The sequence below is a fragment of the Scyliorhinus torazame genome, chromosome 1 (genome assembly GCF_047496885.1).
Source record: "Scyliorhinus torazame isolate Kashiwa2021f chromosome 1, sScyTor2.1, whole genome shotgun sequence".
Taxonomy (NCBI): domain Eukaryota; kingdom Metazoa; phylum Chordata; class Chondrichthyes; order Carcharhiniformes; family Scyliorhinidae; genus Scyliorhinus; species Scyliorhinus torazame.
Window position 1 is genome coordinate 350105642 of NC_092707.1, and position 14273 is coordinate 350119914.

Sequence of the window (14273 nt, forward strand, 5' to 3'; positions counted from 1 at the left end):
ATAATAACCGCCCCTTTGCTGGCCGAAATCGGAGCTACTTATTTCCTAGAAATTTGATTTGACTTAAGGTGATGATTTTTTATTGTATTTATCCACTGAGGTGTGTTGAATCCAATAAATCTGAAGGAGAGGTGTCTGCAAGGTGAGTGGTTAATTGACAAGCTGCAGGGAAGTTGTTTGTATAAAGTGTGGGAGATGCACCACTACCACACACTTACTTTTCAGTGTGAGGCTTTTATAGTCGTCCATGAAAGTTCACAATCGAAGGAATTAAATCTGTTCCGAAAAAAAAAATGTTTGCCAAAGAATCGCAGAATGATTGCAGGACAGAAGGAGGCCATTCAGCCCGTCGTGTCTGTGCTGGCCCACCGAATGAACAATTCACCTGGTGCCATTGCCCTGGCTCCCACAGGCCTGCCATTCTTTCCCTTCTGATCTAATGATCCAATTTCCTGTTGAATGCCTCTGTTGAAAGTGCTTCCACCACTCTCTCAAGACAGTACGTTCCAGATCCCAGCCACCCGCTGCGTGAAAAAGTTTTACTTCATGTCGCCATTGCTTCTTGTGCCAGTTATCTTAAATCTGTGCCCTCTGGTCTTGATCCTTTCATGGGTGGGAATAGTTTGTCCCTCTCTGTCCAAACCCTTCATCATTTTGTATACTCCTATCAAATGTCCTCTCAAGTTCCTCCGCTCCAGGAATAGAATGCCAACTTTCCAATCTATCTATGTAACTGGAGTTCCTCATCCCTTGAATATTTCTCAAAATTGTTTCTGCAACCTTTTGAATGCCTTCACGTATTTCGCCAGAACTAGATGCAATAATCCTGTTGAGGCCAAACCAGTGTTTTGTACAGGTTTCACATAACTTACTTGCTTTTGTACACTATGCTTCTAGTGACAAAGCCCAGTATAATTTATTAATTGCTCTCTCAACCTGCTCTGCAACTTTCAGTGATTTATGCACATAGACACCCAGGTCCACTGCTCCTACACTCCCTTTAGAATTGTACCCTTTATTTTATATTGTCTCTCTGCATTTTTCCTACCAAAATTAATCACTCCACACTTCTCGGCATTACATTTTAACTTCTACTTGTCCCCTATTACACTGACCTGCCTATATCTTTTTAAAGTTTTACTCCTCATAGTTCACAATACTTCAAGTTTTGTATCATCTTGCAAATTTTGAAATTATGCTCAGTACACTAAGGTCAACATCATCAGCATTGATCAGGAACCACACTGTTCCTGGGGAACTCCACTATAAACCTTTCTCCTGTCTAAAAACTGTACACCACTGCACTTTGTTTCCGGTCATCAGCCAATTTCATATCCATGTTGCTACTGCCCCTTTTATTCCATGAGTCATAACGTTGTCCACATGTCTGTAATGTAGCACTTTAACAAACGCCTTTTGGAAGTCCAAATACACCGTATCCTCATCAACCTTCTCTGCTACCTTTTTAAATTCAGCAAGTTAATTAAACATGACTTGCCCTTAACAAATACATGCTAGCTTTCCTTAATTAATCTGCATTTGTCCAAGTGACTATTAGCTTTGTCTGAATTATCGGCCAGAATTATCCAGCTCCCCCCGTCACAGCTTTCCGTATGGTGGGGCCAGTGAGTCACTGAAATCGGCGTTCACATAGGCGGGACCGGAAGATCCTTCCAGTGCGAAGGATTAAAAAGTTTTGATCATCATGCCTGAAAGCTTCCCAACCATCAAGGCTAAAGTGACTAGGGTGTAGTTGATGGGCTTTCTTTTTGAACAAGTGCATAACTTTTACAATTTTCCAAGCCTCTGGCACCTGCCTGACTCCAGCAGAGGGCAGTAGAGCAGAGCTGCTGATTGGCTGTTGTGGGTAAAATTTGCATACGTCCGGTGCGGTCCCTCTAACTTGAAGATGGTTTGTGGAGGAGCTGTTGTCAAGTGAACTTAAACCCGAAACACTTCTTCAGTGTTTCCCTCCCTACTCCCTCCTCTAACCAAAAAAAAAAACAACCGCTGTAAAGATCAAGAGGAAGGCTTGAGGGCAGGTAGAAGTAGAAAGAAGTTGAACCGTGACGTCACAGCCTGCAGGTAAGGGATTGGCTGGTGACTGGTAAGTAGTTTTTATTTTATTTTCCCTCAGGTGTTATCGTGCGGGGCATAGAGGTTGCTGAGTGAGTGCTTGCTGAGAAAGGGAGTGAATAACAGGTAAGCTCTTTCTTTTTCTTTTTTTATCTAGAGGGGATGGCAGGGAAGGTAGTGCAATGTTGCTCCTGCAGAATGTTTGAGGTGAGGGACGCCGTCAGTGTCCCTGCTGATTTCATTTGTGGGAAGTGCACCCATCTCCAGCTCCTCAGAAACCGCATTAGGGAACTGGAGCTGGATGAACTTCGGATCATTCGGGAGGCAGAGGTGGTCATAGATAGAAGCTTCAGGGTTGTAGTTACTCCGAAGAATAAAGATAGATGGGTGACGGTGAGAGGGGCTGGGAGGAAGGAGTCAGTACAGGGATCCCCTGTGGTCGTTCCCCTTAGTAACACTTATACCGCTGTGGGTACTGTTGGGGGGGGGGGGGGGGACTTACCAGAGGTAAGCCATGGGGTACATGTCTCTGGCGCAGAGTCTGTCCCTATTGCTCAGAAGGGTTGGGGGGAGAGGAGCAGAGCATTAGTCATTGGAGACTCCATAGTTAGGGGGATAGATAGGAGATTCTGTGGGATCGAGAGAGACTCGCGGTTGGTGTGTTGCCTCCCAGGTGCCAGGGTCCGTGATGTCTCGGATCGTGTTTTGGGGATCCTTAAGGGGGAGGGGAGCAGCCCCAAGTCGTGGTCCACATAGGTACCAATGACATAGGTAGGAAAAGGGATAGGGATGTAAGGCAGGAATTCAGGGAGCTAGGGTGGAAACTTAGATCTAGGACAAACAGAGTTATTATCTCTGGGTTGTTACCCGTGCCACGTGCTAGCGAGACGAGGAATAGGGGGAGAGAGAAGTTGAACACGTGGCTACAGGGATGGTGCAGGAGGGAGGGTTTCAGATTTCTGAATAATTGGGGCTCATTCTGGGGTCGGTGGGACCTCTACAAACGGGATGGTCTACACCTGGACCAGAGGGGTACCAATATCCTGGGGGGGGAAAATTTGGTAATGCTCTTCGGGAGGGTTTAAACTAGTTCAGCAGGGGCTTGGGAACCTGAATTGTAGCTCCAGTATACAGGAGGTTGAGAGTAGTGAGGTCATGAGTAAGGTTTCATGGTTGCAGGAGTGTACCGGCAGGCAGGAAGGTGGTTTTAAGTGTGTCTTCTTCAATGCCAGGAGCATCCGAAATAAGGTGGGTGAACGTGCGGCATAGGTTGGTACATGGGACTTCGATGTTGTGGCCATTTCGGAGACATGGATAGAGCAGGGACAGGAATGGTTGTTGCAGGTGCCGGGGTTTAGATATTTCAGTAAGCTCAGGGAAGGTGGTAAAATAGGGGGAGGGGTGGCATTGTTAGCCAAAGACAGTATTACGGTGGCAGAAAGGACGTTTGATGAGGACTCATCTACTGAGGTAGTATGGGCTGAGATTAGAAACAGGAAAGGCGAAGTCACCCTGTTAGGGGTTTTCTATAGGCCTCCGAAAAGTTCCAGAGATGTAGAGGAAAGGATTGCAAAGATGCTTCTGGATAGGAGCGAAAGCAACAGGGTAATTGTTATGGGGGACTTTAGCTTTCCAAATATTGACTGGAAACGCTATAGTTTGAGTACTTTAGATGGGTCCGTTTTTGTCCAATGTGTGCAGGAGGGTTTCCTGACACAGTATGTAGATAGGCCAACGAGAGGCGAGGCCATTTTGGATTGGGTACTGGGTAATGAACCAGGACAGGTGTTAGATTTGGAGGTAGGTGAGCACTTTGTTGATAGTGATACACAATTCGATTACGTTTACTTCAGTGATGGAAAGGGATAGGTATATACCGCAGGGCAAGAGTTATATCTGGGGAAAGGCAATTATGATGCGATGAGGCAAGATGCATCGGATGGAGAGGAAAACTGCAGGGGATGGGCACAATGTAAATGTGGAACTTGTTCAAGGAACAGCTACTGCGTGTCCTTGATAAGTATGTATCTGTCAGGCAGGGAGGAAGTGGTCGAGCAAGGGAACCGTGGTTTACTAAAGCAGTCGAAACACTTGTCAAGAGGAAGAAGGAGGCTTATGTAAAGTTGAGGCATGAAGGTTCAGTTAGGGCGCTCGAGAGTTACAAGTTAGCTAGGAAGGACCGAAAGAGAGAGCTAAGAAGAGCCAGGAGGGGACATGAGAAATCTTTGGCAGATAGGATCAAGGATAACCCTAAAGCTTTCTATAGATATGTCAGGAATAAAAGAATGACTAGGGTAAGAGTAGGGCCAGTCAAGGACAGTCGCGGGAAGTTGTGCATGGAGTCCGAGGAGATAGGAGAGGTGCTAAATGAACATTTTTCGTCAGTATTCACACAGGAAAAAGATAGTGTTGTCGAGGAGAATACTGAGATTCAGGCTACTAGATTAGAAGGGCTTGAGGTCCATGAGGAGGAGGTGTTAGCCATTCTGGAAAGTGTGAAAATAGATAAGTCCTCTGGGCCGGATGGGATTTATCATAGGATTCTCTGGGAAGCTAGGGAGGAGATTGCTGAGCCTTTGGCTTTGATCTTTAAGTCATCTTTGTCTACAGGAATAGTGCCAGAAGACTGGAGGATAGCAAATGTTGTCCCCTTGTTCAAGAAGGGAATTAGAGACAACCCCGGTAACTATAGACCAGTGAGCCTTACTTCTGTTGTAGGCAAAATCTTGGAAAGGTTTATAAGAGATAGGATGGATAATCATCTGGAAAGGAAGAATTTGATTATAGATAGTCAACACGGTTTTGTGAAGGGTAGGTCGTGCCTCACAAACCTTATTGAATTCTTTGAGAAGGTGACCAAACAGGTGGATGAGGGTAAAGCAGTTGATGTGGTGTATATGGATTTCAGTAAAGCGTTTGATAAGGTTCCACACGGTAGGCTTCTGCAGAAAATACGGAGGCATGGGATTCAGGGTGCTTTAGCAGTTTGGATCAGAAATTGGCTAGCTGGAAGAAGACAAAGGGTGGTGGTTGATGGGAAATGTTCAGCCTGGAGTCCAGTTTCTAGTGGTGTACCACAAGGATCTGTTTTGGGGCCACTGCTGTTTGTCATTTTTATAAATGACCTGCAGGAGGGCGTAGAAGGATGGGTGAGTACATTTGCAGATGACACTAAAGTCGGTGGAGTTGTGGACAGTGCGGAAGGATGTTACAAGTTACAGAGGGACATAGATAAGCTGCAGCGCTGGGCTGAGAGGTGGAAAATGGAGTTTAATGCAGAAAAGTGTGAGGTGATTCATTTTGGAAGGAATAACAGGAATACAGAGTACTGGGCTAATGGTAAGATTCTTGGCAGTGTGGATGAGCAGAGAGATCTCGGTGTCCATATACATAGATCCCTGAAAGTTGCCACCCAGGTTGAGAGGGCTGTTAAGAAGGCGTATGGTGTGTTAGCTTTTATTGGTTTCGGAGCCATGAGGTCATGTTGCAGCTGTACAAAACCCTGGTGCGGCCGCATTTCGAGTATTGCATGCAATTCTGGTCATCACATTATAGGAAGGATGTGGAAGCATTGGAAAGGATGCAGAGGAGATTTACCAGAATGTTGCCTGGCATGGAGGGAAGATCTTATGAGGAAAGGCTGAGGGACTTGAGACTGTTTTCGTTGGAGAGAAGAAGGTTAAGAGGTCACTTAATTGAGGCATACAAGATGATCAGAGGATTGGATAGGGTGAACAGTGAGAGCCTTTTTCACTGGATGTTGATGTCTAGCACGAGGGGACATAGCTTTAAATTGAGGGGAGATAGATATAGGACAGATGTCAGAGGTAGGTTCTTTACTCAGAGAGTAGTAAGGGCGTGGAATGCCCTGCCTGCAACAGTAGTGGACTCGCCAACACCATGGGTAATCAAATGGTCATTTGATAGACATATGGATGCTAAGGGAATACTGTAGATGGGCCTTAGAGTGGTTTCACAGGTCGGCGCAACATCGAGGGCCGAAGGGCCTGTACTGCGCTGTAATGTTCTATGTTGTATGTTCTTGGGAAATTGGAAAATTATGGGTTTCTTCTGTGCAATACTTGAATCCAGGAATATTTAATACCCAGTCATGTCCTTCTTTGAGCCAGTTCTTTGTTATCAGCACAACATCATATTTTCACATAGTTATCTGCGTCTCCAACCCACCAATCGTATCAACCACACTGTGTGTTCACATACATGCGCTGAAACCCTTATTTAGACTTATCTTGCCTTATATGCTGAACCCACCTAATACCTTTATTGAAAAGTACGTATTCAGCATCAAATGGCAATACAATAATTGCTTCAGTTGACTTCATATTGTCAAGAATGTGAGAGGTGGGGCAGCACGGTGGCGCAGTGGTTAGCACTGCCATCTCATGGCGCCGAGGTCCCAGGTTCAGTCCCGGCTCTGGGTCATTGTCCGTGTGGAGTTTGCACCTTCTCCCCGTATTTGCGTGGGTTTCGCCCCTACAACCCAAAAGATGTGCAGGTTAGGTGGATTGGCCAGGCTAAAATTGCCCCTTAATTGGTAAAAATGAATTGGGTACCCTCAATTTAAAAAAAAAAAGAATGTGGGAGGTTAACGAGATTAACAGTGAACTTGAGATCAAAAGAAAATAGCAGAAAAGTGACAAGATTAGCAACAGTCTCGAGACATTGAGGTGCGAATAGCCATATGAGAAACATTGCTTACTAGGGATCAGTGGAGCGATACAAATTATATCTTCTAAAGGCAAGGAATTTGACCGAGGTAGACAGCCATATCCCCAGAGGGAAATATCAAAGAGATCGAACAGTATAACTGCTAACACCTTCACTGGGGAAGCAGGCTAGTTCTATCTAAGATCCAAGCCATGGAGGCCTTTTCCATCTATCATTTAGAGCCATGACAGTTTGCAGATATTCCCTCCAAAAGATGCCTTCGCTGAACCAGGAAGAGACCTTTTCCCAGACTTGATCACTTAAGCAGTATTGTGTGGTAACTATTAACTGGATTTGACCTATAGAGTTACTAAAATTGGATGTTGCTTGGAAAAAGGGGGATCTCAGTGAGTTCAGGGAATGTGGGTATATTTTGGGAACAACAGGTTACTTCAGAAAACACACGCTGCAGGATTCTCCATCGATGGGACCCTCCATTCCACGGGTTTCCCGATGATGTGGGGTGGCCACTATGGGATACCCCAGTGGCCAGCTGTGGGAACGAAGAATCCTCCTGGTGGGGGCTGGCATGCAGGAAACCGGGGTTGGCAGGACGGAGAATCCCGCCCAGGGTGCTTAGCTACTCATGTAATTCAGTGTCATAGTTGTATATTAGCCTCTTGCCATGTGTTTTTCTTTTATTTTACTTTAATAAATATTCATCATTAATTGTTGACAACGACTGGACTGGTTCCTCACTGTGTTGTACATCGTTCCTCATATTATTCCAAGCAAAAACACACCACAAAAAAAACAATGTTTCAAGTTAATCTTTGGAGTTTTGAGACTCTCGCAGGTAGCATCAGCAGGGTTTTTATATTTGTACGTAAACTCGGGGCAGCATGGTGGCGCAGTGGTTAGCACAGCTGCCGAAGACCCAGGTTCGATCCTGGTCCCGGGTCACTGGCTGTGTGGAGTTTGCACATTCTCCCCGTGTCTGCATGGGTCTCACCCCCACAACCCGAAGATATGCAGGAGAGGTGAATTGGTCATGCTAAACTGTACATTGATTGGATACTCTAAATTTAAAAAAAAATATTTGTACTTATACTCAATATACTTGTGCTTTTCGCAACTGTGCTTTTGGGATGATTATAAATAATCATATTTTCCAGTACAATTTGATGAAAACTGGAGAGTGAGCAATAATGTACTTGTCCAGAGCTTCTGAAGGGTACTTTTAAATAAAGGGGAGACGGTGGTGAGTTGGTAATGTCATTGAACTAGTAACCCAGAGGTCCAGGCTAATGCTCTGGGGACATAGATTCCAACCCCACCACAGCAGCTGGTGAAATGTAAATTCAATTGTAAAATCTGGAATATAAAGCTAGTCTCAATCATGTTGAGACTATCGCCGATTGTGGGAGAAAAAAAATCTGGTTCAATAATGTCCCTTAGTGAAGGAAATCTGTCATCCTTCCACAGTCTGACCTACATGTGACTCCAGACCCAAATAAATGTGTTTAATTCTTAGATGCCCACTGAAATGGCCGAGCAAGCCAGTCAGTTCAAGGCCAATTACAGATGGGAAACCTGCTCTTGTCAATGAAGCCCACAATCCCTGAAAGGAAGAATACACTTTTTAAATCTCCATTTCTGAGACTACGTGTTGACACCAACACAGAATCCGTGGACTTTTACGACAGAAAAACTGGAATTGCACCTGGACCGATTCCGTTACCATTGAGGGGCTAGCAGCCATGCTGCGTGGAACACAATCGATTCCAATGAAAAACGGTGTGGGATTCGCCAGGTCCATTATTGATACTCGGGAGGCTGACAAGCTGCAGCCGCACATGCACATTACACTCCCCACGTACTTTAAAAAAATATATTTTATTGAGGCATTTATATATTCACACAACAAACATAATCACAAATCAAAACAAACCAACAGGGCTGCAAATAACAAGCATAACAAAGTACCCCACCATCCCGCTTTCTGCTTTCCAGCTGCCCTGCCTCCTCCCCGCCTTCCCCTCTCACTGCTGATATCTTAACTATTCTAGAAGAAGTCGATAAACAGCAGCCACCTTCGGGCAAACCCCTCCACAGAATCCTCTAAGGTGAACTTTATTTTTTCTATCCTGAGAAACTTGTGATGGAGCATGCCCATACAGCTGATAGGTCAGCTGGGGCCAGATAGCACCCAGGGGGGTGTCATGGGGGGGGACACCTATACGATCTGTGGCACCATGTTCAAAGTGGGTTGTTAGCAGTGTGCGCAGCTGTATGGCTGTCTTGTCAGTTGCGGCAATGGTGTTCCGTGTCCGTCCACCCCGACCCCACAGCCCATCTCCTATCCAATCCCGCTACTCCCTCTGACGAATGTGATATAAAATAGTTACTTTAGAGATATTAGTTAATGTAATGTAGAAATAGGCCACTTTGATTCTGGTTAGTTCATAGACAAAGGATTTCAGACCGCATGGAAACAGCAGGAAGAGGTGTGTCTACGAGAGTGATGCTGGATAATAGGGGCCGGAGGAAGGGATTGGAAGTGAGCCAATCAGAATAGATCAAACAGGTCAGGAGGGATATAGGATGACCTATGGGCATCGTGTATGTGAAACTTGATGCCATTTGAATGTATCAGTACAGATTCCTTTGTTCCATATCCTCACTTGATTCCAGAAGTCCATGGAGCAGAATGTGCTTCGTGCTCTTGAGAATTGAGGAATGCTTGCAAGCTAAATAAAATAACTAATGTTATACCTGCAAATCCATCTCGACTTTTATTGAGGCCAGACTGACGGGTAAAGAAACCTGGGATTCAACATTTGGTGCCGTAAACCCGGGATTTCGCAGGACGGTCCTGACCAACTGCGAAATCAGAATTCGACTGATTATGAACAGGAGGATGGGGAAAAAAGGGCCCTCAATGTAAAGCTGGAAAATGACCACGCATTGATTTTTCCCCTCTTCTTATCGTCTGATTAGTCTGGTCACTCGCGATTGGTACAGAAAAATCGTCTCGACGAAATCACAGGTCAGTCTGGGGATTAGCATTTTAATTGATGGGATCTCATATTGTTAATTCGGCTTGGGTTAGGTTATGGGAGGTCGATGGGACATTTGAAATTGAAAATGGTTCACCTCCATGTGTGTTAATTCGGCTTGGGTTAGGTTATGGGAGGTCGATGGGACATTTGAAATTGAAAATGGTTCACCTCCATGTGTGTGTTAATTCGGCTTGGGTTAGGTTATGGGAGGTCGATGGGACATTTGAAATTGAAAATGGTTCACCTCCATGTGTGTGTTAATTCGGTTTGGGTTAGGTTATGGGAGGTCGATGAGACATTTGAAATTGAAAATGGTTCACCTCCATGTGTGAGTGTGTTAACTATATAGTTGATTAAGCTAAAATTGTACCCTTGGACTGTAGTGGCGAAAAACGCAGTTCCGAGGACTAGTTGAGATTGTGGGGAATGCTGCATATTGGTTGAAGCAGAAGTCTCTCAAAGGGTTAACAGCAGCAGGCAAAATCAAAAGACAGACAGTGCTTCTCACTCAGGCTTTGAGATAACAGCAGCAGCCTGTAGTGTAATCGGATACCTTTCCTTTGAGTCAGTGAACACCAGCAAAATTACGTTTTGAATTAATTAAAGGAAACCAGTGGGTTTCTCTACCTCTTTGATAAAAGTTATTATTTTCGAAGCAATTGATTGAAATTGCCAGAATCTTAAGTTTTACTTACTTGAAATAATGTTTATCTCATTTTATCAGGAGATTAATAGAAACTTAAAGGAGGTCACGGACAGCAGTTTAAAAAAGTGTAAATCTGGAGATGATAGTTGATTTTGCCAACATTTATGTGAATGTTAAAGAGAAAAAAAAACTTGTTAAAAGAAAAATTGTTAAGATAAAGAAATAATTAAGTTGTAAATGCTATACAAGTTTGTGTTAAGCAAATCGTAAATTTAGTTCTGAGTTGAGATCAGAGCTAAGCTTGCAAGTTGCAGTAATTCAATTTGAATTTTCAAACATTTTTAAGTTTTTTAAAAAACCACTGTTAAAACCTTTTCAACCAAGTAGAGACAGGAAAGGCACGGGTGAAACAAAAGATGAGCTACGTAGTTCAATGGCTGGCCTTGAATTGACAGAAAAAGATAAAATCAATAATTTAGAAAATGTTCACTAAAAGTTCCGACTGCACCTGTAGCATTGTCTGCACTAATTCCAGAACCACCAGAGTATAATAATTGATATCCAGTCATTGCTCCCCAGATTCCAAATATGCCAGTAACTCAAGCCCTTTTGGGTGATAGTGTGGGTCCTGATTTACCAACTTCACGATCAGTAGAACAAGAGGAGCTCTGTCCCACAAGCCCAGTTAGCTCTAGGACAAGAACTCGGACAGCGAGAGAGGGGCTTGACCCTCACCAGAAACAATTAAGCATACCACCTAAGTGTCTCCAAACTAAGGAGAAACCACAAGGTTCGGGAACAAAGGAACCTGCAATAGATGATTTGAAGAGAAAGAACTCCCCCTAGTGACAGGGAAAGACGTTGAAGTCTTGGAACAAAGGGGAAATAGCTAGAGTGCCCCCTGGTGAGATTCGGAGACAGTTGCCGATTAGGAAGATACCAAACCCACCCAAAGGGACCCTCAGCCCCTTTTTATGGCCCACCGAATGCATCAACAGCTTTACAACCGCAGCCCCCTCTGAGGGGCCATTGGTCTACTGGGAGAAGAGGACGAGGCAGATATAGAGGGAGCAATGCATGTTTTAATTGCGGCCGTGCAGATCACTGGCAACAGGAATGCCCCTTTAAAAGACAGGACAGGTGTGTGAGTATCCTATTTCTGAACCTGTGACAGTCACTTACGAGAATAAGTCTGCAGATCATCAGTTTGTAGTGACTAATGGATTGGACTGTAACTTGTTGGCCCGAGAGTTACTGTGTATCTTCCAGCTACAGCTAGAGTGCGGAGATGAGGGGGTAACGGTTACATCATGGAGGATGAGACAACAGTGCTATATTTCTATCACCCCCAGTGGTGGACGTTAGACGTTGAACAGTCACTGCATCACGTTACCCTGGCCTATGACAGAACTGGACGAAACAGGGAGTTGGAGGACAAATACCGGACATTAATTGAGACCGAATGGCCAGTCAAGGTTACAGCCACAGTCATGGGAAAAGAAGGTACAGCCGATTTTGTTACAATATCACCACAGTTATGGCCACAGTCAGCTTCGGTAAGCCCTCATATTACACGTCAGGTCCACGACCAGTACCATGCCAGGGATCTGGGACCTATGGTAAGGAGGGCAGTGGATCATTCAGATCCAACAGAGTACGCACTTCAAGTCATGCCGGACGGCACTACCATAAAATATTTTGAGGTCCCTGAAACGATTAACACTCGACTTCAGCATCACAGGGGACATGATGTGTTGGAATATGTCAATCCACAGGTCTGGGCGGAATACCCATCACAAGTGGGAAAGACAAATGTTACACCTATTAAGGTAACGATTAAGGACCATGTAAAGCTGCCTTCCATTCGGCAATACCCCCTGAAATCTCAAGCTGCTCCGTCAATAGATAAATTAATTCAAGAGCTGTTGAAACAGGGTATTTTGGTCCCTTGCCAATCAGAATGTAACACCCCCATACTTGCTGTGCCTAAACCAGCCAAACCAGACCAGTACCGATTAGTACAGGATTTACGTTCAATCAATGCCATTGCACAGCCGTTACATGCTCTCGTCCCTAACCCTGCCCACATACTGGCTCAAATTCCAGCTCAAGCCCGGGTCTTCGCCGTAATTGACCTTCAGCACGCCTTCTTTGCCCTCCCACTTGCGACTGAAAGTCAATATTTGTTTGCCTTCACTTACAATGGACAGCAGTATACCTGGACCCGACTGCCACAGGGGTTCGTCAACTCACCTACACTCTTCTCCAGATGTCTGCAGACCCAACTCCAGGCCTTGACATTGGAGCATGGTTCCACTCTAGTGCAGTATGTAGATGACATATTGGTGGCAAGTCCTGACGAGCCCAGTAATAGGGATGATGTGATCCAATTATTGAACCACCTATCCTCGTTGGGTTATGTTGTCTCACAAGCAAAGGTCTTGGTGGCTCAGAGAAAAGTTAAGTTCTTAGGAGTTTTACTTACAGCCACAGAAAGAAGTCTCGAACCCAGTAGGATTGAACCAATATGCCAATTCCCCGCCCCTACAATAGCCAAGGAGGTTTGTCATTGGCTGGGTATGGTGAATTATTGTCGGCAGTGGATACCAAACATCGCTGTCTATACAAAGCTGCTGACGCCTTACACTAGTGAAGAGGGGAACTTTACTCTCACCACCGAGGCACTCGGGACCTTCCGTTGCCTGAAGCAGGCCTTGTCACAAGCACCGGCCCTCGGTAGGTCCCTATACGACCGACCATTCCAGATATACTGTACTGTTCTGGAAGGATGTTCAACAGCGGTACTCACCCAGCAACATGGGGACAAGCACCGGCCCGTAGCATATTACTCTTCCAAACTCGACCCAGTGGCGTTGGGCCACCCTGTTTGCACCCAGATCTTGGCAGCGATATACAATAGTTTGCAGGCTGCTGCCAATATCACTCTCCAACAGGATATTACGGTGTATAGCTCCCACTCGGTAATCGCACTATTGGGGCAACTGCAGACTAAGCATCTTACCGCAGCTCGTCAGAATAGGTATGAGATATACCTTTTGAATAATCCACGTCTGACATTTAAATACTGTACCACTATCAATCCAGCCTGTTTTCTTAGCGGTCCCCCTGTCAATGAGGACGCGCCTGGTCACGACTGTTTAGCCTTGATTCAGGAAACTATAACAATAAGGGTGATATTCCATTAGAACAACCTGACATGATTATGTATGTTGATGGCAGTGCATTAGTAAGCCCCACTGGCCGGAGACTGTCCGGTTATGCAATCATAGATCAGGATGGTCTGATTCTAGAAGCGGCAGCTTTCCAGACCCCTTATTCAGCTCAACAAGCCGAACTTTTTGCCCTCACCCGTGCATGTATACTTGGGGGAGATCGTCGGGTAAATATTTACACTGACTCCCGATATGCTTTTGGGGTAGTTCATGACTTCGGACAACTCTGGAAGAATAGGGGATTCCTTACCTCGGCAGGCACAGAAATATCCAACCGGGGTTTAGTTAATGACCTACTGCAGGCCCTCCTTATGCCCGCGCAGATTTCCGTTATTAAATGCGCTGCCCACACGAATGGTAGGACCCCAGTTGACGTTGGTAATGAACGAGCAGATTGTGCAGCGCGGACAGCCGCGCAAATTCAGCAAGTGATGGTGCCTAAGATGTTAAGTCAGACTAAACGATCTACTATAAATATGTCTGCTTCTCACAAGTCAATGCCAACCATCCAAGACGTCAGAAGGTTACAGGAGGCGCTCCTGAGAGTGATAAACAAATGTGGAAACGGTTAGGTTGTACATATGATTC

At 45.1% G+C, this 14273-nt stretch overlaps 1 long non-coding RNA gene across 1 annotated transcript in view; it reads left to right on the top strand.

The window, feature by feature from the left end:
- The first annotated feature begins 27 nt into the window (after nucleotides 1–27).
- LOC140425974 (uncharacterized) overlaps nucleotides 28–14273 on the top strand; it is a 115424-nt gene continuing 101178 nt past the window's right edge. Inside the window, exons 1-2 of the long non-coding RNA XR_011948106.1 lie at nucleotides 28–142; nucleotides 2138–2202. This is a non-coding gene — a long non-coding RNA (uncharacterized lncRNA). The remainder of the gene's footprint in view (nucleotides 143–2137; nucleotides 2203–14273) is intronic.